Raw genomic sequence first — 26,954 nt, 5'->3', positions numbered from 1 at the left:
TTATCTCTCAAATCCCCAACTATACTGTAACCTCTTTAGACAGGAACCACTTTGAATACTTCACAGCACATAGCAGAGATGTAGTAAATGTGTCCATTGAGTGGATGAATTGATGGGTGGATGAAAGAATAAATGGATGGATGGAAAAAGCAACAACACCAAAGGTTCTAGGTGGGTGTGATTTTTTAGAATGTAACTTGATATTTTCCTGGTGGCCTGAGGTGCAAACTACAAAGATACACGTGTGTGGGTCTGTAACATATTACAAAGATTTCAAACTAAAATGGAAGACAAAAGTTCCTTTTCCCAAGACTTATAAAAGCACTTAAGAGCTGTGTTATACTCTTTAATGTATACTTACTGGTTGATAAAGACTCAAACCTATTTATGTAATCTAACTTTCAAAAAAACTGAATGCAGTAAAAAGCTGTCACCTTACAAACTAGCACTTGCTATATTGGATGACTGGAGAAGGACGTCTGGGCAGACCATTCTAAAGTTGACAGTGGTTAACGCAGTTTACGGAAGAAACTTCCACACCTTTAATCCTGAAAACAATGAGCTCGCACACTTGTACACATACACACACACACACAACCATATACCCCACAGTTCAGGAATTTTTTCCTCCATTTTACTGATTCAGAAACAGGCTTATAGAGGTGAAGTGACCTGCCCAATAATCACATAGCCAAGAAGCAACAGAGCCTATAGCCAAACCTAGGCTTTTGGACTCAAATCCCTTAATCTTTCCCCACTCTGCTTCTCAAACACAAAATGAATCCTAGAATGTCAGGCATCTGAGCCATCAGAAACTCTTTACCCTGGGCATAGAATATATAGCCTCCATCTGGGTGTCTTTGAAATGCTCTTCCCTATAAGCCTGAGGTCTTGAGGATTGTTCATGGCAGGGAGGGACCAGGGGCTTCTAATCCCTACATGACTAAACAGAAGCTTAGTCCATCTGTGATAAATATCCCTTCCAAGGGTCACAGGTGCACACGACAGAGCTAGCATCTTTTTGTCTGCCTCAGTGCTGAATCCATCATAGAAGCATTTCATCCTCTACTAAGTCAATTAATCGTTCCTTCCTTTCTATATTTTCTTACTAATGTTTGACTATGCCCTTATGCAGAGGTACAATACGCAGCGCTCTGACAATAAACTGCACGGTAAAATGGACAGGCTGCTTGCATCTACTGAAGTCAGGGGGCAAAGGGAGGGCTTCGTTCTTAGTCCTCGAGGGCTGGAAGAGACAAAGGCAGGACCCAATGCCTCAGTGCCACTTTTCCCACCTTCTCTGAGCATGGCATCCACACCAGATCATATGGCACCCGTGGGCTCCCTTGAAAGAAAAGCCATTAAAGCCCCCTTCAAGTACATCCTGTATATAAAGGATAGAAGTGGGGGTCGATGCTAGATTTACTTTGGGGAGTCCCTAGAGGGCAGAACTAGAGAAAAGGGATGAAAATTAAAGGCAACCAGCCTCATAAGGCAGAGCTTCCTGCCAGAGACGTACAACGGAGAAATGAGTCGTCTTCTGGAACAGTGAGCTTGCTATCACTGTAAGCGTTCAAGCAGAGGCCGGACCATGCCTCCCTGAGAGTGGTGTATAAGCATATATTTAGGGAGTAGATGGTCTGGCTAGATAACTGCTAAAATACCCCTTCCAGCAACGGCACTTTTTGTGCCTCCAAGTACGGCCCACTTGAATGCTTTGGGAGATGGGTTCAGACAAAGTGCATCTGTTCCATAATACTTGGCCACAGTACAAGCCTGCTGCCTGGTCACGAAGCATTTCATAGGCAGCTGTTACCACGCTTATTTCAGAAATGCGGTGAAAAGGGGATTCAGAGACAGGTGAGGGACCTGCCACCACGTGAGCAGGTGCCAAGAGGCCCCCAGCTCCAGAGCTGCCCAGGGCCTGAGCCAACACTCTTCTCAACTGGATCTGAACTCAGTGATTTCCAACCCTGAGCAATGACCCCAACACCCCTGGGAACGCCTTTGAGTTTTCCCCTTCTAGGTTATAAAGTCACACAATCTCAGTATTTGAATAGTCTTTGAAGTCATGGAGTCAAGCTCTCTGGAATCCACAGGAAAGTAATGATTCCCGCTGACTCTAGTTGAGAACTAGAAAATGGAATGAGCCCCAGGGAATCCTAAGAAATTCTGTCTGGGCTCAGGGATAAATAGGGCAAAAGTCACAGCCTAGTCTCCTGTCAGCTTGTCCCAAGGAAGCACTGAGCCCGTCTTTGTGGTGGGAAAAGGCTGAGTTCCAGGAGTGGGGCAAATGTAATAAAGTTTGTTAAGGTTGCAAGCATTTGGAGCCACAAGAGACAATAATGACACGCCAAGGGGCCCTCTTTCTCTGGAAAGTTCTTTGCATTTCACAGATAGAGAAGCAGCAGGATCTCAGAGAAAGCAATGAACGGAGAATCAGAAAACCTGGGCCACCACTGACTTACTGTGTGATCTCGGGAGAACACTTAACCTCTTGGAGCCTCGGTTTCCTCACGAGGATGGCAATTTGCACCCAAGCTTGATTAGAGGATCGATGAGGTGAGGAATGTGAAGCACTTTAACATTAGACAAATGGGAGGTGGTGCTAATATGATCATGCCTGCTTCGTGTGCTTTTCTAAAGCAAGTTGTTTTTTTTATTATTCTCCATTTCCAGATGTGGAAATCAGGGCACAGAGATACGAAGGGACGTGGGTCCCGTTCCTTAGCGTCAGGACCAAGAGAAGGGGTCTCCCTACATTGGGAGGGCTCTAGTGCCTCCTCATGGCCTGGTACTTCCTCTCCTTCTGAGACTGACAGGGATCCATACCTGTCTGGGGCAATGCTCCAGATTGGGGAGATTTGCTTCTGTTCAGCTGCGTGAGACACACGTATCCTGGCAGGGAATCAGGTAGATGGCCACTTTCACGTCAACTCGGGAGCCCTGGCGCCTACCTCTCTTCTCCACATACTCCCACTGTCCACCTTCCCCCACCCCCTGCTGTTGGGATGGTCTCTGCTATTGGCCAAAGTCTGCACCCTCTAGCGCTACCTCAGATCAGGAAGTAATATTTGGCCTCTGTCTGGTTCTCTGCCTCAACGAAGGTCCCACCATCATCTACACTTTCTAACAGTCCCCAAAGCCTTCTCTCTTCTGCTTCTCCACCAACGTGGCCTCTTCTGTGAAGTTCTCTAACCAGGGGTTTCCCCAACATCCCCCCACCAGCAGGCTCCCCCCTCACCATCATCTTCATTTCAGAAAATGAAATAAAAAAGAAATTCGAGTGACTCATCAGTCCACGCGGCAGGAGGGGGAGAAGCAGAGAGAGTGAATCTGTGGGTCCAGATAAGGATGTCTGCAGGCCTCTTGCCTGCTTCCCGTGGTCTGCTGAGCTTCACAAGAGGGAAGATAGAAAAATCTGGGCGATGCTATATTGTCCCCAAGAGCAGCTAGAGTGAAAATGAAGTGTGACTGCTGTCTCCCCAAAATGTAGGGCAGCTCCTGCTTCATGGGCTCAAATGTGGCGCAGCGGCTGGCTGCGCAGCCTCAGGACAGATGCTGCCGTGGCGGTCAGCATCACTGAGCCTCAGCTACCATCCTGGCCCAGGGTTCCCCCAGGCCTCAACGCCACCCTCCCTGATGCCTGAGGCCCACTCCATATCAGGCCCCCTGGGGACACTGAGCAGGGAGCCAACAAGGGGTGCCTTCTTGGGAGCCCACCATCAGCCCGGGGTTTGGCAAGCCCCGAATTCTACGCCTGTCGGCTGGCTGGAGGCCTGCTAGACGGGGGATCATACCAGGCAGAGTGTGCTTGATGGGGAAGAGACAGAGTGGGTGGGACTCAGCCTCTCCATCAACAAGAGGGGCTCTGCTGTAATCCGCTTTACATATGGGCATCTGCCTGAGATTTCACTGGGGGGAAAAAAGAACGAAAAGAGAGTCCACTGCAATTACAAACCAAAAAAAAGCAAACAACCTTAAAAGCCCCATCAATCTAGCCCAGTGTTCCTCAAACTTGAACATGCCTCAGCTCTCCTGGAGGGCTAGATAAAACAGATGGCTGGGCCCCTGCCCAAAGTTGCTGATTCAGCATTTCAGGGTGAGGCTGATAGTCTGTATTTCTAACAAGCTCCTAGGGGACTCCAGTGTTGCTCTTCTGGGGACAAACTTGAAGAACCATGGATCTAGCCCAAATTTTCCCTTTAGAGCCAGGATAGGTGATTCCTCCAAACTTCCCTAGCAAGTTAGAGATGAGCTAGAATAGACCCCACCCTCCCACAGGCCCCCCCTGCCTTGTCCAGGCCTTATGCATCACACCCTGCACCTGCTCCAGCATGACAGGGCCCTGGACACAGAAGGCTAGTCTGACTTGGGCTCTTGGGCTGCTTTATCCCTGGGACAATGATCAAAGGGGAGCATTCCTAACCCAGAGCCCATGCTCAGAGGGCCTGTGTCCCCCATTCGGGGAAGTTGCATCATATCTCCAGGTCATCAGGATGCTTCTTCACACTTCACTTATTCAGGCCTTCATTCATTATTGAGCTTTCCATGATCTCATTCCTTTGTTTCTTTCACTCAACACATCCTGATTGAGACCTTCTAGGTGCTGGGTGCTGTCCTAGATCCTGAGATACAGAGACTTCTGAACCTGAGAGATGGATTCCTCCCTGCTCTCAAGGACTTTGCAGTCAGAGTGGAAAAATAAGTCCAATCAAGTTAGTACATTGTGAAGGGGAAAGAAGGGAGTGTGTTGAAAGGTGAATGAAGGAGAGGAGTGGGGAGGGTTTCATCAGGCGGGCAGGATGATGTTAACAGACAAGAGAGATGGGCATGGGGTAGGGAAGACATATTCAGTGTCAGGATTAAACAATGAGAAGTATTTATTGAGTATTCGCTCGCTGTACATCGATCGCTTTCCATACTTCTTTTATCCTCACCACCATCCCTACAGGAGATGCCATTATTAAATCCTCATTTACAGATGAGGAACCTGAAGCTCGGAGAGGTTATGCAACTTCCCCAAGGCCACACAGCTACTCAAACTCAGGTTGTCTGACCCCAGAACCTGATCTCTTAACTACTGTACCATCTCACCACTCTCAGCAAGGGAAAGAGACAGCTTGTTCCTGTCTGGAGGGAAGCAAGGAGTAGGTTTCCTGAAGCACTGGACAGGTGTGGGGAGTAGATGGAATGCAGTGGGAGAGGTAAGCTGGGGCTTTGTTTATTGAGGGGCTTGACTGCCAGGGAGGGGAATTTGAATGCAACTCAGGAGGCTGTGAGGCCACTGAAGGATTTTGAGCCGGAGCGGGGTACACAGCAAAACTGTGTTTAGGAAAATTGCTCTGATAGCAGCGGGCAGATTGGGTTGGAGGAGGGAGATAACTGGTGACCAGAGTCTACTGCAGAATCTCAGAAGTGAAGAAAATGAGACCTGGCTTGGGGAGGGTGGCAGAAGTGGAGGGAGACTCAAAAGCAGATGCTCTTCCTACCACTGTTATTACAAATATTTTTTGACTGCTGACCACAGGCTTTACCTCTATTAACTCATTTAATCCTAAGAGCAGCTTGTACATCTGATCTCTGCCCATCTCATATTTCTTGACCCTCCTTTATCTACACACCCGGCGGTTTTCTTATTAGGGGATCAGGACTTGAGACTTCTTCCTTGAAGACGAATCATGGGCTGAGACGACTCAGGATCAAGAAGTCATGATCAGTTTCAGAATTATTTATTCTCTTCATCTTACAGGTGAGGAAGCTGAGGTCTGGAGGGGATCAGTAACTTGTTCCCTCTGACCAGAGGTGGGAAATCTCCCCCCCCACCACTTTCCTTTTTCTCCTGTCCTCCTGCTTCCTGGGGCTAGGCTGGAGGCCCTGCAGCTGCGGTGGATGCCAGATGGCATCTCAGTCACCAGGAAGGACGGCGCCCGAGGACCCTGTGGTCAGCCTCAGGCTGGCAGCCCATCCCCACATCGCCACTGTGGGCACGGGGCAGAGGCAGTGAGTGAAGGGAGCACGTGGGATAGACAGGGCGGGAATGTGGTGACTCACGTCCTGTGTAGAGCTGCTCACAGCTGTTCCGAGTGCATCCCGGCCCGGGTGAGGCAGCTGCCATCCTCACTTTGTCAGTCACTCTTGGCCTAGGCAGCCACCATGGTAGGAGCAGAGGGGAGGGAGCTGGGCTGTAAACGGGCAGCACTGGGCAGAAGAGCTAGTGCCCACCAGGGAGGTGGAAAACCTCAGCTCCGCACCCAGCTCTGCTCTTGCTCTTTCCAGCGGTGTGAGCTTGGGTATGACGTCACCTGAACTGGATGAGCCTGACTCCTCTCACGTGTTCATGGGTACATTGGAGAGTGACCACTAGGCTAATGCACGGAAGAAAAAATAATAATAAAGCCTTTTGCAAATCTAGAGGGGTTTACACACGTGTTTTAGTCTGTTCAGGCTGCTACAATGAAATACCACAGACTGAGTGGCTTATAAAGAACAGAAACTTATTTCTCACAGTTCTGGAGGGTGGGAAGTCCAAGGTCAAGGTGCCGCCAGCATGGTGGCGTTCTGGTGATGCCCCCCTTCCTGGTTCACAGCTGGCACCTTATCACCTTGTCCTCAGATGGAGGAAGGCACAAGAGAGCTCTCTGGAGCCTCTTTCATAAGGCACTAATCCCATTCCTGAGAGCTTCTTCTTTATGACCTAATCACTTCCCAAAGGCCCTACTTCCTAAAATCCCCCCCGGGGGTTAGGATTTCAACGTATGAATTTTGGTACTATTATCATTGTGAATGCTAATATTAGCAGCATTAAACATTCTCAAAGTAAACATGGTGGTAAAATGTTAACATCTCTCTGCGAGGGGTGTATTTGAACCCTTTGTGCTATTTTTGCAACTCTTCTGTAAACTTAAAATTACTTCAAAATAAAATGTTTTGAAAACTGTTACATTCTCTGTAATTACATTCTCTTTCATTCTGCCAAGTTCACTAGGAGGCAGGCAAATGTCAGGAAGATCACTGCCTCGTAGAGCTGACATCCCAGCAGGCAGAGACAAATAGTAATCAGCACAAGAAATACAAAAAGTGTCCTGTTAGAAGGTGTTAAGTCTTACGAGGGGTAAAAGTAGGATGGATAACAGAAGAGGGAGCAGATGTCCTAGGTTTGAGGTGGTGGGGAGGGACTTGCAGGCTGATGTATCAATAGTCAAGGTGGACCTGACTGAGCAGACTCCAGGAGGGAGGGAGATGAAGGGATTAACCAAGCAGATATCTGGGAAGAGCCTGTCAGGGGCAAGCAGCCAGGAGGCCAGCATGGCTGGGGCAGCGTGGTCAGGCTGTGGCCATGGAGGGTCATAGGAGATTAGGTCAGAGGGGCACTGTGCAGCCACGTCCCGTGGGGCCTTGAAGGCTATTTGGAGGCCCTGGGATTTCTCTCTGAAAGAAATGGGACACCAAGGCAGGGTTTTCAGCAGAGGAGTGACAGAATCCAATGCACATCCTGGGCTTCCCTGGTGGTGCAGTGGTTGAGAGTCCGCCTGCCGATGCAGGGGACGCGGGTTCGTGCCCCGGTCCAGGAAGATCCCACATGCCGCGGAGCGGCTGGGCCCGTGAGCCATGGCCGCTGAGCCTGCGCATCCGGAGCCTGTGCTCCGCAACGGGAGAGGCCACAACAGTGAGAGGCCCGCGTACCGCAAAAAAAATAAATAAATAAGGACACCAGTCATATTCGATCCCATTTTAACTCGATTCTTTCTGTGAAGACCCCCATCTCCAAAGAAGGTCACATTCTGAGATGCTAAGAATTAGGACTGCAACATATGAATTTGGGGGGAAACACAATTCAATACATAATATATGGGCAGGACAAAAACAAATTTGAAGGTCAGATCTGAACTGCTGACTGTTCCGGTTATAGTCCATTGTCTAAATTTGGCAGGTATGGAAACTAAAGCACTGAGGGATGCAAGTGGCTGTCTAAAGGTCACAGGTGGAAAAAGGCAGAGGCAGGCCTCCAGCCAAGGGCCTTTCTTATCCTCTTATTACCTCCTCTGACCTGAGGCTATTTCACCCTGTGTGTCATCTTGACACCCTTGGAGAGCCTGTAAGCAGCCTGAGGGTAGAGGTATATCTGGTGCCCCTTTCCAAACTCCCCACAGCTTATAGCATGGGTGAAACACACAGCAGACACTCAGAAAACCCATGTTGAGTTTTATCAACCTCAATTCTCTGTCCTTAGCAGAGGCTCTGGCTGCTTTGGAGCTCGAGGTTAATTGCTGGCTCCTGCACCATCGGTTGGCCTTAGATACTTTGAGGCCTCTGTTTTTCATTAATGCTTTCTTACTACAGAACAACAAAGTGAGGTCAGAGAGGACAGGCAGTGGGCCTTCAGGATCCTCCCACTCTTGTTGACAGTAAGAGCAAGAAGAGTCAGACAATTTGGTTCAAATCCTAGACCTACTAGAACAAACATCGGCTATAGGGCAATCACTTACTAACCCTCTCTGAGCCTTGTTTTTCTTATCCGAAAATTGGGAACTAAAAATATTTAGCTCACTCAATAACTCATTCATGTGTTCCTTCAACCAACATCTTGGGGGCGTTCAATGTGCTAAGAACCGCGCTATGGACTAGGCTTGTAGTGAAAAGAGACATGGCCTCTGTCCTCACGAAGCTTACACTTTAATAAGGAAAACAGATTGGTGTCTAATGTTATACTCTGTGGCAAAGCATGATAGAGGAAGAACTGCTGACTGAAGGAAAAGGGGATGGGAAAACCTTGGCAAACTTGGGCCAGGCTGAATCTTGAAGGGAAAAAGTTATCCAGGTGACCAGTGGTGTGAGTAGGGGCTAGTGTGGTTCAGGCAGCTGAGGGATTCAAAAAAAACAACAACAATGTGCTGGACCGAAGTGTTCCCTTGTCCAAAAACCTAGACTAGAGGGAGCTGAGTGGTGAGGATTAATGAGATAATGAGACAATGTACATGGAAAATGTTACCACATAGTTCATGGCACATACTAGGTGCTCATGAAATGCCACTTGTCCTTTTCTTTTAACAACATACCTATAGATTTTATCTTCTCAAACCCAAGACCAGAGATGTAAGCTTAAGGTGAAAAAAAAATATTTCAGTAATAAGGCTTTAAAATGACTGAAGTCCATGATCTGATTTATGATATTCTAATCAAGGCACAGTTTTTTATTGGAAAAACCCATATTTCAGTTTTCAGATACATGGAAGAACATTTTTGAAAAAATATATATATACATTTGTTTTTGATTTTATTTTATTTTTTGCGGTACACGGGCCTCTCACTGCTGTGGCCTCTCCCGTTGCGGAGCACAGGCTCTGGACGCGCAGGCCCAGCAGCCATGGCTCACGGACCCGGCCGCTCTGCGGCATGTGGGATTTTCTCGGACCGGGGCTCAAACCCGTGTCCCCTGCACTGGCAGGCGGACTCTCAACCACTGTGCTACCAGGGAAGCCCTTGAATTTTTTTAGTATGAAACAACCACTCTTCCTTGTCCACACAGGAATGTACTACATTCTGACTTCAGATTTGAGTGAACATGAATGATATTGTTTGTTCTGTAATCTCTCATGATCTCCACCCAACTTTCCCTCTTTGACCATTCTAGGCTTTTTCACACCAGGATTCTTAGCTCAACTGGACCCTGGACTGCAGAAGCTTCATGAAGCATCAGACTGCAGGGAACCCACTGAGGGCTCTGTTAATAAAACCAAGAATGAGAGCACAAACCTCCAATGCATCTGTGTTTTTATTTTTCCTGGAGTTTCTTCATAAAGTATGTGTGCCACCAGGAAATAAGTCCCCTCTTTTTTCAAAGTAATTTTGGCTTATATTGTACAAATTAATATTACCATCTTGAATGATTCATAGTCTGGTAACAGAATACTAGTGTGAATAGAGACAAGAGGGGGCAGAAAAATCACAAAAGGATTTGTTAGGCAATTAGTTTTTTTTTAAAGATATTCACACTAGGACTGAAGATAGTCCTCCCTTCCCCTTTCCCTTCTTCCTTCCTTCTTTCCTTCCTTCCTTCTTTCTCTCTCTTTTTTTTAAATAAAACAAAATGTCTATTTGTCCAGGACTTTGCCAATGATAACACACATCCTCATTTTTTTCTTCCCAGCACACTGTAAGGAAGGTAGTTCTTATTTTTATCATTGTTCTCATTTTGCAGTAACTTTGACTGTTGGGCTCAGCATTCTATCTCCATTGCTTAGCATAGTGCCTGACACATCAAGGAGCTCAAAAAACAGTTGGTTTTTCATTAAATTGAAGTCCATGCCCTCTATCCCTTTTATTGCCTCAAGAGTTGATGCTGAAGTGATGACTTGTTGAGAGACAATAAGCAGCTGGTGCCCAAGAAGGTGACAAACTAAAAACCTATGTGAGACCCAAGATTAAGAAACTGACAGATAGCTGTGTCAGAGCAGCAAACACAGCATCCACAAGAGCATAGAGATTTATTCCACATGCAAGCATCACCACTGCGGTGAGGGGAGTGGGGTAAGGAGGCTGGTGGGACAACCCCTGACTTCCATTCTTGCATCTTCTTTTCCCTAAAGACGTCACTACAGGATGCTGGAGCTTTGAGGGTTTCCTATAATTTGCTCTAAAAAAATTCACTGGGTTTTTCCAATCTGTTGGTACTTCCTCCTTAAAGCTTTAGCTTCTCAAATTGGTAAGCATTTAATTTCAGTTACAAAATTAGTTGCTTATTGGTATGACATATTAAACTGATAATTTACCCGAGAACAACCTGTTATAATTTACACAGCATTTTCACAAGACAACCATTTTATAAAGAGAGAAGATCAGGCAAGATAAGTGTTTAGCCCTAGATCATGTAGCTAGTAATTTATAACACTAAACCCAGACCTTTTAACTCAAGATGTTCAAGTCATTCCATTATGACATTGCCAGTGTGACATTTGTACTTGTCTACCAAACAATCCATGAAAATAATGGGCTGTAAGGGAATCAGGGAAGCCTACTTGCTACTACTCAGGATCCTTCCTTTATTCACTATGAATTCTACCAACTCAGCCCCCTCTTTCCTAATCCCCCTTCCTATATCCCTCCTTATTATGTCTGCAGTGGCAGTGGTGGCTGTAGCAATGTCTGTGAATTCTTAGGGTGAAGTCAGAGAACCTCTCTTCTGAGCATCTTGCTCTCTTATCAGCTTCATGAGAATATTCCCCGGGTGTGTAACCTCAGCATATAAAAGGTTAAGCTCATCATGCTCTCCCCAAACTTTCTCCTTCCTCTGTGGTCCTTAGCCCAGTTCCTGGCCTGCTCAGCCACCAAGTTGTCTAAGTTAGTAACCCAGAAGTCAGCCTAGGCTCTTCTCACTCACTTTTCTTCTCTCCATCATCCATTCCCTAAGACTGGTTGATTCTCCTTCTGAAGTCTTTCTTTAGACTGTGTCCAGTTCCTGACCCTAATGCCACTTTTAAGTCCCTGTTGCATCCCATTTGGGTTTCTCCTAACTGGTCTCCCTGCTGTTACCTCCCATCAGCATCTCTATGAAATGAAGAGTGTAATGTTTGACTCTGCTCTATACATAGTGGAAGGAACAGGGCCAGTGTAAGATGCTGTACAACCCTTTCCAAGAACAGGCAGTAGGCAATGCCTGCCAACTTCCTCCCCACCTATCTCTATCCACATTTTTCTTCAAAGAAACCACACTTCTGAACAACAGTTGGATGTTCTAAAGTAGGACCCTATGCCTGGTCAGTAGAAAGTGATATCCTGACCTAGACCAGAAAGAAGATCACAGGCGACAACATCTAAGAGGAAGTGGACATGACCTCAAAACATACATTACACCCTCATGCTGGGCAGGCGTTGGGACTCCCCCAGGGAGGTTCTCAGCAGAAGTACCCAAAACATCTGTCTGCAGCATTCTTAGGGAGCTCCCAATCTGCTCTGAATCTTTGTTATTCTTGCTCTGTTCACAATTCCCTCCTCTCTGGGGAGCTATTCCATAGCAGGGACCAGGTGAGGAGGAAGGAGCACTGGATGTAGAGCCAGAAGGCCCCTGGTGAACGTGGCTGTCTTCTCCTCTTGGAACCTGTTCCCCCACCTGTTAAATGAGAATAGTGAGCTTTACCAGCCTCACCTCCTGGGTCACAGTGAGAACTGAGACTCACATAACAAGTTGAGGTCAACATTTGAAAGGGTGGAGGACATTGGTTTTAGAGTCAGAAGATCTGGGGTTTAGATCCAAGCTGTGCTACTCACTGTCTAATTTAGGCCCAGCCATTAAGCTTCTCTGAACCTAGTGTCTTCATCTGTTAAATAAATTAATGATACATCCTTCATGCGGGGCTCAGGCAGGCGAGACAATGCCTGTGAATCATGAAGCTCAATACACGTATAGTGAGATGATATGATTCTAATGTATATGGAGTGCTTTCTAGAGCACTAGATCATCCCAGGGTCCGCTTCACAGCCCAACCCTGCATCTTGCTCTTCAGAGGTGCTCACTCGGTGTCTGCTGCCTGGGACTCACTGCACTGAGCCTCTTGACTCCACCTACTAGCGGAGATCATGTCCCTGGGGTATGTGTGATGCAGGCCTGGAAACTCCCAGTGGAAGGGATCCTGGCTTGTCTGGAGATGGTCTCTTGCTGCTGGGATCTGGTGCAAACGATTGTTAAGCATGAATCAGGCTCCAGCAATGGTGCAAGGACCACAGATGAGGCAGATCCTCCCAGGGTGGGAGCACTTATGGAATGCCTGGGAGCATTTTGGTTAAGATTGCCTGTTTTCATGTGAGTGCGCTCATGTGTGTGTTTCAGGGGTGTGTGTGTGTGTGTGTGTGTGTGTGTGTGTGTGCACGTATAAGAAGAGCAGACAGTTGTGGCCTCTTTTTGACCCATTCAGGTTCTTCAGCCAAGTCAACCATGCCTTCAGTGGAGGTGGGGGAGGTCAGAAAGAGCGCTGCGCTGGCATCACCAGGCCTGGGCTCCATCCTGGCTCTGCTCTGTCTCTACTAGGCTGGATCTCAGCCACGTTGCCCCCTTTCTTGCCCCTCCTCACAGAAGTCTGCGTGGGTCCCGGCAGGCATTAGGGAGCAGAAAGCCCTCTGTGGAAATGAGAGGGTCCTTCTGCATCAGGGAAGGACCCTTCAGTTCAAGGAAGAACTGTATTTCCAAAAGCCAGGATTTATTTCTACTTGTAGTACCACTAGCAGGTGCACCTGCTATGGGAAAAGCTTTGCTTCCACGACTTCTGGGAACTGTGCTCTGTCAGGCCATACAGGGGCAATCTAACTAAGACTCTCACTTCTTTTTGTTTTTTTTTTTTACATTGGAGTAGTATAGTTGAGTAACAATGTTGTGTTAGTTTCAGGTGTATAGCAAAGTGATTCAGTTATACATATACATGCATCTATTCTTTTTCAAATTCTTTTCCCATTTAAGTTATTACAGAATATTGAGCAGAGTCCCCACAGGATAAACACAAGGAGGAATAAGCTGAGACACATAGTAATCAAATTGACAAAAATTAAAGACAAAGAAACAATATTGAAAGCAACAAGGGAAAAGCAACATATAACATACAAGGGAACTCCCAGACTCTCAATTCTTTATGGATCAAAGGTAAGAGTAGCATCGACATTATACACTACCAAATATAAAATAGTTAGCTAGTGGGAAGCAGCAGCATAGCACAGGAGATCAGCTCAGTGCTTTGCGATGACCTAGACGGGTGGGATAGGGAGGGTGGGAGGGAGGCTCAAGAGGGAGGGGATATGGGGACATGTGTATGCATATGGCTGATTCGCCTTGTTGTGCAACAGAAACTAACACAGTATTGTGAAGCAATTATACTCCAATAAAGAGCTATTAATAAATAAATAAATAAATAAATAAATATGAAGGAAATAAGTAGGACACTGTGACCTAAAGACAAATTTAAGAAAACTGTGATCTAAAATTGCTGGGCTTGTAAAAATAAATAAATAAAAATAAAAATCGCGGGCTTCCCTGGTGTCGCAGTGGTTGAGAGTCCTCCTGCCGATGCAGGGGACACGGGTTCGTGCCCCGGTCCGGGAAGATCCCACATGCCGCGGAGCGGCTGGGCCCGTGAGCCATGGCCGCTGAGCCTGCGCGTCAGGAGCCTGTGCTCCGCAACGGGAGAGGCCACAACAGTGAGAGGCCCGCGTAACGAAAAAAAAAAAAAAAAAAAGCCGCTAAGGAGTCAAACTTTACCTAGTAATGAGAGTAAACCAGGAGAAAGGGCGCTGGACCAGAGCTCAGGGAGCCTGTTCTTTCCTGCTCTCCCCAATTTGGCCTGAGGACTGGGTCTTGTTTTGCTCATAACTATCTCACTGTGCCTGGCACATACTAGGCAGTTGATTAAAAGTAGGTACAGTAGTCTTCCCTTATCCGTGGTTTCACTTTCCATGGTTTCACTTACCTGTAGTCAACTTTGGTCTGAAAATATTAATGGAAAATTCCAGAAATAAACAATTCATAAGTTTTAAGTTTCGAGCTGTTTCAAGTAGCATGCTGCAATCTCATGCTGTCCCACTCCATCCCACCTGGGTCATGAATCATCCCTCTGTCCAAGTAGCTGTATATGCTACCTGTCCACTAGTGTAGGAAAAAGCCTAGTATATATAGGATTCAGTGCTATCTGTGGTTTCAGGCACCCACTGGGTGTCTTGGGGATAAGGGAGCCTAGTGTACTTATTGGCATAGTGGAATGATGATACATTCACAATATATCATCGTGGGTGATAAAAGCACTATGGACGATATGTATATATTCCTCTAGGGAGAAGACTGGAAAGATATTAACACTGTTAATAGTAACAGCATTATCTTTGCATGATGTGATTACAAGCTACTTTAATTTTCTTCCTTTTATTTCTATTCTATAACTTTCTACATATAACATATATTCATTGTACAATAAAAAGTTGAAAGTGTACAGATAAATATATAACTATGTCTTCAATACCCCCTTCAGTTTTTCATTTCCTTTTGGGTGATCACAGTAAACTGCAAAATAGAGATCTAGGGGTTTGAGAAAAAAATACAATGTTAATTCATATAAAGATCAAAATGTTTGCAAAAATTGGCATCCAGAAGCAATAATGGAGGTTGTTTTTGTTCCCAGTGATGCACAGAGCACAGTTCAATGTGAGCTACCAACAGCCAGCGGGAACTAAGAAAGGCTTCATACTCTCTACCTGTTAATTCCAACCAAATTGCAAACAACTCAAATACTCAAAAATAAAGAGCTGGCTCACCAAATGACAGGATACTACACTCTGAACCACTATAGTGCTTTGAAAGTATTTTGTAGTTTTAAAACATCAAGTATGCACATTATAGCATTTTATAGAAATATTTATATAAAGAATGCTAAGTGGCCTGTATATACTTATTTATAATTCTGTGAAAACTCAAGTTTATTAAGAAAGATCAAACTTCAAACAATGTGAAATGGAATGAGGTATTTTGTTGTATTGGTTAGTTTTATAATTTTTATAAAAATCAAGTGAAAAATAGTGAATGTCTACATAGCAATAATGAAAATATTTTCTGAAGTTCCTTGGAATTTCATAAAATTATAAGCAAAATGTATAGAGAAACTAATGCTAATATATTACACTGTTGCTAAAGATGTAAAAATGTAGAGCCATGAAGCATGACTTGGAAACATAATATGTCAAAATTTTGAAGTGTCATTCTCTTCATTACACTAGCTCTATCTTAAGAATCTCATCCAAGAATAACCAGAGATCCAGAGACATTTATCTCACTATTATTTTTGATGAGAGAAAAGAGGAGTTACCAAAGTGTCCGTCAGTAAGAAATAGGTTGAATGGATAAACCAACAGCATGAATAACTAGGCGCCACTGAAAACATCCCATGGAGGAGTATTTAGCATTATGAAAACAAAGTTTCACTAGAACATGCAAATATTAGATTACCAAACAGAACATGCCAGTTAATTGCACTTTTTTTCAAAGACTGAAGAATGTAAACCAAAACATTGACAAAGGTGGTTTCTAGGTGGTGGAATTATGGGTAGTTTTAATTCTTTCACATTTCTTCTAACTTCCAAATTTTCTATAATAAATATATGTTACTTTCCAGTTAATGATTGTTCAAAATAGTAGCAGGTAAAATTTTGAGTTGGACTCTTGATTTCTGGTTCAGCTGAAGATAAAAATATCATCTGCCATATGCAAGTCGTTTCTACCCTACCTGCAAGCAAACCCCTTCTCTCCTCCACCCGTCCACGATGTACAAGAAAACTTCTCAGTGCAACCCGGGTTCCTAGCACAAAATGCATGCTCACACAGGCCTGTACACACACAAACACACACACACACACACACACACACTCACTCACTCGATTGGATGCACCTGGCAGGAGTGGTGCCCAGAGACCAGAGACCCTCCTGCAGCCCTAGCCCACCTGACTCCTTGAGGGCACTTAGGCAAAACATGTGCCTTCTCTGGGTCCCAGTTTCATCCAACAAATGAGTGACTTGAAGTGGAATGTCTCTAAAGGCTCTCTGCATTGGTGCTATTTCATTCCAGGGGAAATGTTCCTGGATGGGAATATTTGTAAGGGAAGTAAATCTCCTTAGCGGTGCTGTCCCCAACCTCTGGGTCCCTTTTCTCTGTTGGATTTGAAGTGAAGAAGGAGCTCTTGAGAGGCTCCTGTCTGGGGGTTTGGGGTGCATCAGGGGCTGTTTTGGAAAGCTAGCTCTCAGAAGGTGTGGGAGGAATGAAAAGAGTTTATGAGTTTGGGCTAAAGTCCCAGGAAGGTTTAAACATGCTCCACGCAGTTTGGGCAACAGTATTTTACTGCCAGCAGGACTTCAGGACAGCCCACTCTGAGTCCCTTGCTTTAGCATCCTGCATGGGAGGCGTGGGGTTGCTGTGGGGCTCCAGGTAGCAGGTGGAGCCCTGCGAGGAGGCTGGCTGCCACGCTGGAGCCAGAGCCCTGGGTCTCAGCTGGGACACCTTTGCTCTGGGCCTCTTCCCAGGTTGGCTAGTATGAGTCTAGAATCGGAGGATCTACCTCCTCAGAGCCTCAGTTTCCTCATCTGTGAATGAAAGGTTGGACTAGGTCCTCTTCAAGTCTTACCCTGAATAAAAGCCCTGAATTTGAATACTACAAGCCCTTCTGGTTGGCTGATATAGAACATGTACATAATGTCGACACTGGCCATTAATGGCGCACTAAATATCACAAGGGTTTTCTCCTCTTATGTGAATAGTGGAACACTTCAACTTGCATGAAGCTTCTAGACCTTTACCTGCCTCTCTTCTGTGCCCTAGAACAGCAGTACAGGCATTGTACCTCACTGATGTAGCAATTGATTTTTGTTTCTTACCATTTTTCCTACACATTTTAATTTTTTCTCCATTTCTCTCTTTCTTCTTTTTTAAAAAAAAACTTTGGGTATGTTGCACGTAAGATAGAGGCCATTAATTTCCTCATGTCTCTTCTGGATAGGTGAATAGGGAACACCCAATTTCATATTGAACAACAGACTTTACGGCCCAAGATACACTGATGTGAAGTCCAAACTTGAGTCTTCACTCAAATTTGATATCTAGAAACTGGCAAGCACATTAAGAACTAAATGTGAGTCCTAGTCCATGTTTACTGCATACAAAAAGCAGTTTTGAGGTTACATAGAAGTGAAGTATTAAACAGGAATTGTATACCTAGCACTTGGGTGAGAATTCTGCCCTCCAGCTGGGCTCAGCCCTCCAGTCCGGGAGACTCACAGGGTAGAGAGGGCTCCACCCAGGGTGGGGTGTCGGCCTGAGCTGGGGAGAAAAACAGGTTCATCTGGTGGTGTGCTGCATTGTCGGTTTGCTGCTCCCAGAAAGCATGCTGATTACCTTGATGCACACTTCGTGTGTAAGCAGTTCTCTTGTCTACTAACAAGACCTTGACTATGGACTGTTTATAATCTCTCCTTCCAGTCTGGGAGGGATAGCATTCAAGGTATGGTAGGACCCTAGGCTCCAAAGCTTTCATTGTCATCCACGCTCCATCAACTTTGTAGAAAAGTCATTTTATCTTCAGATGAAGTAGATGGATCGTTCTTTCATTCTAGTGCCAGAGTTGGGTAACGAATGAGACTTGTTCCTTGAGGAGCTCGCACAGAGAGGGTCAGGGTGCTGGCTCTGGACCAGGCTGCCTGGTTTTGAATCCTGGGTCTTCCTCTTCCTAGTTGTGAAAGCCTGGGTAAATCACTTAGCTTTTCTGGTCCCTGGTTGCCTTGTCTATAAAATGGGAATAATAATAACATTTACCTCATTCAGTTGTAAGAATTAACTCTGTGCTCAAAATAGTGCCTGGCACAAAGTCAGCACGCAGTACATGTCAGCTATCCCTGCTAATGAGAGAGAGACTTGTCCATCATGAGAGTACAGCACAGTGTGTTGTGTGCTTTAGTAGAAGGGCACAGCCTGGAAATGACTGACTCTGGGGGCTTCACAGAAGACTCCTGATCACTTAGGTTTCCATCAGAGAAGCAAAACCACTTCATGTGGTGTAGAACTAGAGATTCATTATCAGGGCTCATTTCTCACAATTATAGGAACTGCCCATTCAGCTGAGGTGAGGCTGTTGTTTCAGAGTTTGGTTCTGGACTTGGAGTCAGCATGGCATGCAGTTAGGAAAGAGAAATGGGCATGAAGTGGGAGGAGCAGTGATGGACTGCAACCTGCAAGGACCAACTGGAGTCCATTTCCGCCTCTTACTCTCTCTAGGTGATGACCTTGGTGACCTGTAGGAGAACCTGGCCTTCCCCATGGAGCCTTACATGCTGGTCCAGGATTCAGAGGCGCTACAAGAGGAGCTCTGATGGGAATTGGAGGACCTGAGGGCTCAGCTACTGCTCTACCCCAACAGGTAAACCAGCAGATCAGGCACAATATGAATGAGACACTGAGACACGTGGTGCCCTGCAACAACCTTCTAAATATTATAACATAGTAGCTTCACTTCTATATTCCAAATATTGTGAAAAATGTCTCTTGTAGCCAACGCTACTATGTAAGGGTAGTCTGGGAACATAGTTCCAGCTTACCTAAGGTGCCCCAGAACAAATCCTCCACAGTTCCATAGAGGAAGTGATGGAATTGGGTCTGAAAGAGTGTTTGCCACAAGGAGAAAGGGGAAGCATATTCCAGACCCAGGGAGTATAAGTTGCAGAACATGAAAAGTTCTGGTGTGTTCAGGATGTTCATAATGGGGCAGCATAAGGTGTTTTTGTTACTAGGTCACAGAATCAGTCCAACATAACCATGAGCCACTGCAGTTTGAGGAAGTACAGATCTATCTATCCATTCAGTTATAATTTTTCATTAAACAAAGAGTGACTTCTTTTCCTTCTAAGCTAATGTCTTGCCCGTAACCAAGGCAATTAGATGACAGCAGTGAAAGGAGCATTGAGCGTAGAGCCAGGAGACCTGGGTTTTAGGTCCAGCTTTGCCCCCCACTCTATGGTTGACCTTAGACAACCCTCCACCCTCTGAACCTCAGTAACCTCATCTCTAAAAGGAGAGATTTGAGATGAAGTGATAGCCATCTCTCCAGAGTTATTTCAAACTTTGATATTCTCTGATTTTTCTGGCAATTACTGGGAGACAAAGTGGGCACAGATATTTCATTTTGGTGAAAGCCAGAACAGAAAATGCAGTGCCCTTTGCCATATCACTTGACTTTTATCTCTAGAGCATGGAGGCAGGCACAGGACAATGCAGCCTCCCACAGTTGTTCCTGGGGTCTAGGCCTGACATAGTTTAGGTGTCCAAGGTCACATCAAGACTAAATTGTATTTGTTTTGGTAGTGCTAGTCTTGCCCTGTGCTGGAAGCATCCAGGGCTGTCAAAGAATGTTGGATGAAAGAACTTATGATCTGGTCCCATTTGCTCCACAGATTTAGAGACTGATGTATGGGCCACTTTGAGAAGGCACTATATAGACTCCCATCTTAGGGGAGTCTCTGAATCAGAAACAGTTCATTCCAGCCCACTCTAATCTTGTCCTATATCCCAGGGAGGACTACAGGATTGAATGCCTAGGGAGGGGGTCAGGACAAAAGCCTGGTGCATGGTGCATTTTTAAAGTAACATGAATTCTAAATAAAGAAAGAGTCACCTCACCTTTAATCCTATGGATATATTAATAAATATTTTGATTGAAATATTTCTAGACATAGATATCCCCTCTCTTTAAAATTCTTGGGGAAAGTCAGACTAAAGCCTCACATTATCTGTCTGTTTTCAAAGATGTTCCAGTGTCGGAACCCAGGGAAACCAAGGTGTTGTTCTTTGTGGAACTCACTAAAATGCTGATATATTTAATTTCCCTCTCTTACAGAAAGTCAGTTTTGCTCAAAAACAGTATGTCTGTGTTTTCTGCATGCAAATCTTTGATTGTGGAAATTCATGTAGGCTTTGGAGTCAGAAAAACTGGCTTCAAATCTGGGCTTTACTGCTTGTGTGTAAATTGGCAAATTATTTTATTTTTTTCAAAATCTTTAACTTTTTTAAAATTTAATTTTATTTATTTTTTTATACAGCAGGTTCTTATTAGTTATCTATTTTATACATATTAGTGTATACATGTCAATCCCAATCTCCCAATTCATCCCACCACCACCCCCACCACCTTCCCCCCTTGGTGTCCATACGTTTGTTCTATACATCTGTGTCTCTATTTCTGCCCTGCAAACCAGTTCATCTGTACCATTTTTCTAGGTTCCACATATATGTGGTAATATATGATATTTAGGCAAATGATTTTATCTCTGAGTCTTAGTGCTTTCTTCTGCAAAAAAAGGCATGATAACACTGACTGTTTAAAGATCTTAAATAAGATGCTGTATATAAACTCTGGGAAATATTCAATAAATATTATATTCCTTACTATACTTCAAAAGGAAAAATGATAAAGATATTGTATTTCTGAGTTTTTATGTGTTATTTGTCTGCTATTCATTTATTTGTTGTGTTATATGCTTGCCCTTGCAAGCAGACAAGTGAAAACAGGCATTAAGAGCTTGAGAAAAAAAGCAATGGAAAAAAATAAAACTGAACTTATATATTTTTTGCATGCAAATCGCTGAAAGACACTATTACTCTGTGTTGGATGCAGAACCCGTTTATCCCTTACAGGTTGAGGAGCCTTGAGGTACGTCATGGTAGCAGTCAATTTCTGGCTTCAAACGATCACGTTTTAGGCATGACATAGCTCTGAGCCTTGTCTTCTAGACCCACAGGCCATCAGAGCTGAAAGGTTCTTAGAGGTCACCCAGAAAAACCCTCCCATGATGGGGGAAAACTGAGACTCAGAAAGGGAAGTGAGTTGCCCTAGTTCTCTCACATGGTTAGAGATAATGTAAGGATTGGAATTTATGTCTTCTGATTCCTCATCCAGTAACAGGATGTTGCCTCAGAGCCTTTGCTGATTCATCATGAAATCTTGGAAAATGTCCTTGTTTTCTCTCCATTGATCTTTCCATGAAGCAAAAGATGGCAAGGACAGCTCAAGATCCATACCTTATGGAAGTGCTTGTGGATTAGTCACACCCAGGTAGCAATAGGCATTCAGCCCCCTGGAGTTGGGCACAGCCATTAATTATTCATAAAAGACACCTGAGTATTACAAAGGGAGCTGCTTTGTAATTTTCAGGTGGAAGGACCCTCCTTCCACATGGTGGGGAGAATCAATGGTGTGGTCCATGAATGTACTGAGTAACCTACTTGCCTTACCTCAGTTCCATTATACTCATCTGTAAACAGAGGAATATGGTCCAGAGAATCTCTAAGCTTCCTTCTAGCCCTAATAGTCTAACATTCTGTCAGCTTCTTCAATTTAGGAACCAGTCATGGGCTGACTAACTATATTTGACAGTGATAGGGACCCTGACCAAAGTAGAATCACTAGCTAGAAAATCACTAAAGCTAATGAATAAGAATGAAATTGAACATAGGAAAGGAATACTATATAGATTTTAAAGCATTGCTTATCTGTTCTACAATCATAACCACGTAAGAAAACACTAAGTTCTCTTAACCTTGAAGAAGATTTCCAATCACTGTGTGGAAGTATTCCAGGGTTCTCATCTCTCTTCTTTCTCAGGGTAAATATCTTTCCATGGGGCCTCCCTGGTGGCGCGGTGGTTGAGAATCCGCCTGCCGATGCAGGGGATACGGGTTCGTGCCCCGGTCCGGGAGGATCCCATGTGCCGTGGAGCGGCTGGGCCCGTGAGCCATGGCCGCTGGGCCTGCGCGTCCGGAGCCTGTGCTCCGCAGCGGGAGAGGCCACAACAGTGAGAGGCCCGCATACCGCAAAAAAAAAAATCTTTCCATGGACTCAATCTGTGGACCTGTATTGAAAAGCAGTGATGGGGACTTCCCTGGTGGCACAGTGGTTAAGAATCCGCCTGCCAATACAGGGGACACGGGTTTGAGCGCTGGTCTGGGAAGATCCCACATGCCTTGGAGCAACTAAGCCCGTGCGCCACAACTACTGAGCCCACGTGCCACAACTACTGAAGCTCGTGCGCCTATAGCCCATGCTCTGCAACAAGAGAAGCGACCGCAATGAGAAGCCCGAGCACCACAACGAAGAGTAGCCCTTGCTCCCCGCAACTAGAGAAAGCCCGCGCACAGCAACGAAGACCCAGTGCAGCCAAAAATAAATAAATAAATTAATTAATTAATTAATTAATTTTTTAAAAAAAGAAAGAAAGAAAAGCAGTGATGAAAAGCTAAGTGGGTCCAGGCCAAGATTTAGGACCAGGTTTTTTTCTTTATTTAATTTCACTTTCTCCCAGGATGAAAGACAGCACTGGGGAGAGCTATGAGCCCTGGCCAGGAAATCGGGGAGGCCTGTCACTGGCTGGCTGTGTTAGCCTTGGCCTTGCTTGTTCCACTCTGAGCCTGGTTTCCTCCTCTGTAAGGGAAAGGGGTTAGTTTAGTTAGGTTATATGTTCTTTAAAGTTCATTTAAGAGCTAACATTCCACCATTTTGCTTACCCGGGATTTTAGAGCAGAGTCCCCAAAGCAAGCATCCTTGACCAAGATTTGTCTCACAGCCCAGAGATCCCCATCTATTTTCCCTCAAGGGCTCCAGCACAAGGATTATGTTTAATCGATTTGCAACTCATATCTGTTTCCTTGCAATGAGTATTTATGTTCCGATAATTTCTTAAAAGCTTGTAATAACTAAGCCAAAGGCATTCCTCAAGGAGCTGCAATTAAAGATGCATTAATGGTAGGGGGTAAAGATAGGAGGAGAGAAAAATTTCAGAGCTGGAGGAGGGGGACTCGGCTTTCCTCTGAAAAGGGAAAAGCACAAGCAGCCACAACTCTGCTGAGTTGACAATGCCTTAATGACATCACCTCACTCTAGCCTCAGTTCAATATGTTCCCACAAGGAATCCTTCATCTGTGAAGACAGGCACAAGTTGACACATTCATAGGGACTTCTTTTAAAAGTAAGCCTAGGGCTTCCCTGGTGGCACAGTGGTTGAGAGTCCGCCTGCTGATGCAGGGGACACAGGTTCGTGCCCTGGTCCGGGAAGATCCTGCATGCCGCGGAGCGGCTGGGCCCATGAGCCATGGCCGCTGAGCCTGCGCATCTGGAGCCTGTGCTCCACAACAGGAGAGGCCACAACGGTGAGAGGCCCGCGTACCACAAAAAAAAAAAAAAAAAAAAAAAAAAAGTAAGCCTAATGAGTTCACTCTCATTTTAGAGGCTTAGGAATTAATCTGTGGATGAAAGAGTTAAAATTTCACTGGCTTGAGCTCTGCATCAGGCAAGCCCCAGCTGAACGTTTGAGGAGTGAACAGGCAGACAGAGATGGGCAAAGTTCTTCAAGTTCAAAGACTTGTTCTGGAAAAGAACACAAAAAGTTCAGATGCTTTTGCTGAAGCTTATCTGATTTTTTCAAGCTAGGAATGGGGGAATGCAGAGGCATTTGTGGAGCCAACCTAACCTAAGATGTGCTCCACTGTCCCTGCCTTTGCCTTTAAGCTTATGAGTGTTTTCAGGGGAAATCTAATCCACGTTTTGATTCCTTTGCAGTTGAATGCATGGGGGTGCTGGTTGGTGAGAAAGCAGCCCAGATGGCCAGGTGACGGCTAAATAGTAGGGGAACTCTTAAGCAGAAATGTGTCAAAGAACGGAGAAGAGTCGTTTCCCCAAGTGCAGGCAGAAAATGAGAAAGAAAAATAGTGGATACAGAGAGGGCAAACAAAGTGACAGGACAGGACAGAGTCTGTGACCCTTAAAGAGGTTGGAGGATAGTACAGAAAACTCTGAATTTGGAATTAGAAAGCTGTGGCTTGAATCTCTTCAGCAACAGTAGCCTTAGTTTCCTCACCTGTAAAATGGCTATTTTCATCAACAACTCCTACTTCATGTGGTTGTGAAGATAAAATAATGTTTATAAAAGTTCATGGTTTTGTGCCTGGCACATAATAGTCACTGAATAAATATTTGTTACTTTTTAATGTTTCATTTAAGTTCAAGGCAAATCCTGATTCTTTTATGTGTTTCCCAAACTGGTTTACCCTGTCTCCCACCCACAAATCCTAACTGTCACCCTGAGAGCAGCAAGAAGTACACTGTCCCTAGAAAACAATATAAATTGGCTCACAGATTTTTTTTCACACCAAGTAGCATGATTTCAAAATGCTCAAAAAAAACCAGAGCCAAAGCAAATTCCCTCTCTGCACTCCCACCCCACCCCACCCCCGAACACACACCTGAACTTTTAAACCTTGGAAATCAGATGAGAGAGAAAGGCCAGCCTTCCATTGCTTCACATCGTGCATATATACCGAGTTCACTTCGCAAACACAAGGTACACTGCCAGAAGTGCCTTGGGCAAAGTTTGTACTTTGCTTGAATTCAAACTTCTGTTTACCAAGGCAATAAACCGGTCCTCTGCTGCTCCAGGTGTAAAGCTATTATGAAAAGGCATATTTGTATTTCACCCCGCCTCAGATGTACGGTATGTGGGACATCCTGCACTGTAAGAGCAGCCAGGATTTATTTATAGAGAGAAGCACCCAAGCACGAGAGGAGTGTCGTCCGGCTGGGAAAGGCTGAGCTCTGGCAGAGACGGGCCATCTAAACTTTCCTCTTCCTCTTCCACAGGCCCCTCAGATGCCAGCACTTTCCTCCTCTGCGTCGGCAAATAATCCAACCTGCGGGTGACCATCCAGGGGCCTTGGCCATCTCCGTTTAGACAAGTTACATCCTCTTGGGCTTTCTGTCCTAAGCTTTCCAACTGACCCACTACTGACACACTTTGTACAGCCAGAAGAGGGTGGAGAAATGCAGTAGCTGCCAAAACTTTTGCTCCAATCCCGTGCCTGAAAGTCTCCACAGTGTTTCTTCCCCCTCCTTTGTGTGGGGTGTCACCCTCTGATGGGTTATCTGAGGTCTGGGATGGGTGGGAGGAAACTTTCACCCAAATCTCTGACTGAGCTAAATGGCCTGGAACCCATTCTAAATCGTCTACTGCAATCTTGGCATGGAAGGAGGAAAGAATGTATGCAAAAGGGCAGACTTAGAATGCCAGGGCCATTAGCCTGGGCAAGTGAGAGAGTTGCTGAGAGGTCCCAGCCATGTTGTTGTCTCCAGGCAGGTCTGGGAGACCACCCAGAAGCTTGCCCCAAGGCACACAGCATCATAGTTAACAACATAAGCTGCAAGACACAGGCAAAGCTCTCAGTCCTGGGCTTGAACTGGGGCCTCCCTTTTATTTTCTGGGAGGTTTCTTCAGAACTTTGGGTTTCCATGTTTCCTGAGACCCCTACTAGCTACAGAAGCTTTAGACAGGGGCTAGCATATTGTACGTACTCCATAAATGTTTTTGAACAATGAATTAACACCAGCTTCATCCCTTGAAAAAGTAAGATTTGAATGAGATAATTAACCTCTGAACTCAGACTCATCAACTGTAAAATGGGGGTCATAATAGCCATTTCCTTTTGGAGTTGTTATAAGGATCAAGTGAGTGAACCCTCTGTTAACTCTAAAGAACCTCACAAACATTGGTAGTTACAGCGATGCAGAATACCTGCTTAAACTCACGCTTGCAGACCATGCCTGGTCACTGTCTCCCTCATGCTGCCTAGAAACTCAATGTAACACACGACTATCAAACACCTACAAAGGCTGAGGCTCCATGAAAGCCATCGAGAGTCCAGGAAGAGTCCAGGAAGACATTCCTTCCCTGAACATGTAACTACTGAGTATTTAACAGTCAATCATTCAATAGCTACTGAGAGCCAATTATGGACAAGGCTTTGGGAATTCTTGGCAGTGGGAATTGTTTTGGTTAGGACAAGCTAATGTAATGACTCAACACAAAACACATTTGTTTCTTGTTCACATAATAGTCCCGGATGGGTATGCAGGTTGCTGGGGCAACCCTTCTTCACTTAGTCATTCAACGGCCCAGGTTCCTTTCATCTTGTGCCTCCACCATCCCGTAGGGCCTTGTCAACATCTGGCAGAAAGGGGAAAACATGTAGGAGTGTGTATGAGAGGTTTTCATGGGCCAAGCCTGGGAAGCAGCACTGAATGTTTCCACTCCTGTTCCATTAGCTAGAACTTCATCACACCTAACCACAAAGGAATATGACATGAGCCTTACTCTATTTCCAAGAAGAAGAGATAGATTTTGGTGAACATCTAGCCAATGCTGATACAAGGACATCGCAAGCAGCAAGACAGATCCCTACCCTCAAGGAGCACACAGCTTGGGAAAGGTTATGATAAATAGATACACATATAACCAAGATAATTTCAGATAATAATAGCTGCTCTGAAGAAAAAAAAAACGGGAATACGCTGGTGACTTTTGGTGAGGGTATCTATTTCAGATGGAGGAGGGTGTTACATAAGCT

This window comes from Mesoplodon densirostris, chromosome 5 (genome assembly GCF_025265405.1).
Source record: "Mesoplodon densirostris isolate mMesDen1 chromosome 5, mMesDen1 primary haplotype, whole genome shotgun sequence".
Lineage (NCBI taxonomy): Eukaryota > Metazoa > Chordata > Mammalia > Artiodactyla > Ziphiidae > Mesoplodon > Mesoplodon densirostris.
The sequence above is the reverse complement of the archived record's forward strand: the minus strand, read 5'-3'. Positions refer to the sequence as shown.